At 40.4% G+C, this 2077-nt stretch overlaps 1 pseudogene; it reads right to left on the minus strand.

Annotated features, from left to right (window-relative positions):
- Positions 1–727, minus strand: LOC148570655 (uncharacterized; annotated as a pseudogene).
- Between the last annotated feature and the right edge of the window lie 1350 nt (positions 728–2077).

Genomic DNA, 2077 nt, shown 5'->3' on the forward strand with positions numbered 1-2077 from the left:
TCATCGAAGGGAAGGGAATGTTGTATTTCTGCTGCTGGGTAACCTTCCACATCGAGTCTCTGATAAGGGGAAGAACAGAGATCCTCTTCCCCTCCAAAATAGCCCAAAGAAGCACAGCCACACGGACGCGAATATGAGTAGCATGCGTGCTCGGCAAGATGTAGTCGGCAATGATCTGCTGCCAGATCCTTGCCTCCGGAGTTAGGTCGGAGCACACAATGCTTAGTGCAACCGCATTCTCTCCCCTGCTGTATTCCCATCTGGCCTCAGGTATGCCAATCTTCTTCAGAACCACGTTCAATGAAAGCTTGCCCGATGTCAAGTCCTTCACTATCTGAGGGTAAGCATCACGGGCTGGAGGAATATGCGGAATCTGTAGAAGGGCCTCTAAAGCAGGGTCAGAAGTGTCTAGTGTGACACCTCTCAGAAAAACAGTTGTGGCGTCCCTTCTAAGCAGATTTCCGTAGAATTCTTTGACCTGGTTTTCATTGATTTCCACTGGGTCGAATCCTACGAACTTCCATTGGTAAAAATTGAGTCTGTCAAGAATTTGGTCCGCATATTTCTCTGATAAGTTCATCTTTTTCTTGTAGTGGAAGGCTTTTGTTTCCACTTTTTTATACTGTTCTTGGGCTTCCTGATTAATGAACGTGTCCGGTTGAGTACTCGGAGGCACAGGAGGAGGAGGAGCCAAAGGGTTGGCTTTCTCCTTTCCTTTGCAACACATCCTGAAAAAGACAAAAAAACAGAATACAACTCAGGAGAAACAGATAAAAATCACAGAAAGAAGGAGGAAACAATCAACAACTCAAATAAGAGCCAATAAGGTAAACAAACACTCAATTAAGGAAAACATATTCAAAGGAAGAATGTAGTTTTCCACAATCAAGCAACCTAAGTAACATAAAAGAAACTGAACAACGATTGAAGGACATATATGACTTAGGTGTAACAATACAAGTGAATTGAATCAAAGTTTGGTTATTACCTAATTGTGCATTAAAAGTGCAATATTCAATCAAAATTCAGCACCAAGGGAATAACCAATTTGACAATGATAAGCTCACTTATTCATGCTCAAAGGTGGAAAACAATCAACTCATGCAACCTTTGTTCAGAAAGCAATAAGTTGAAAAAGTTCAATTTGAATTGCTCAAAAATTTAAAGGAACAATTGGCTATATATGTGATCGGTTATGTCAAAACAACATGAATAAGCTATAACCTCAATTCACTCAACAAAATCAGTTATGTACTTATAATGCATCAACCGAGTAATCAAGACTGGAATTTCAAATCAAGTTGGTGTTTAAGCGAAAATGAGTAATAAGTACATAACTAAGCAACTTACCAGACTAAAGTAAAATATGGACAGCTAAGGTAACACCAAACAGAATAGTCATAGCTGTAAATTTCAGGTTCAGTTTGGTGTTTAAACTAGGGCAACATTTAGTGTATAATCAGAATTCATCATCAATCATCATCCAAAACTACGTAAAACTGCACAAGTATGAATTAAAATGCTAAATGAGAACAAAATTCAAAACCCATGTTGATTAGACAAGGGAATCAAATAAAAAAAAAACTCATTCAGGCAATATATCAAGCAGGTCATGTGCAAAAATTTCAGAAGCAGCAATTCAGTTCAATCTAAGCAGCATTCAACCCAGAAAATTTAATCAGCAAACATTCAACAGTATTCAATCCAGAAACATAAGAAATCAACTAACCTAAGACCTCCTAATCACTAAGACAGAATTGAAATGTAGTTAAAATAAAGAAAAAGAAAACAGGGGAATGGAACCTGCGTTGATGAGGGAGAAGGAAGAAGAGTGGCGTATGGAGCAGAGTAGTGGTGGTCGCAGCGGCACAGAAGTTTGCTGCCGCTGGTGGTGTTCTTCGCTGGAACTAGAAACGCAAATGGAAGGTTGGCGCCGACTAGGGTTACAGTGCAGAAAAAGAAGGGAAAAAGGGAAGAAAGAGAAGAAGGAAGAGAGAGAGAGGGTGGACGACGGTGGTCGCCGGTTGTGTGTTCGGGCGGTGGAAGTTGGGTGGCGGTCTGGTTCGGGTGGTTAAGG

The sequence above is a fragment of the Arachis ipaensis genome, chromosome B3 (assembly GCF_059453495.1).
Source record: "Arachis ipaensis isolate K30076 ecotype BB chromosome B3, ASM5945349v1, whole genome shotgun sequence".
In the NCBI taxonomy this organism is placed as follows: Eukaryota; Viridiplantae; Streptophyta; class Magnoliopsida; order Fabales; family Fabaceae; genus Arachis; species Arachis ipaensis.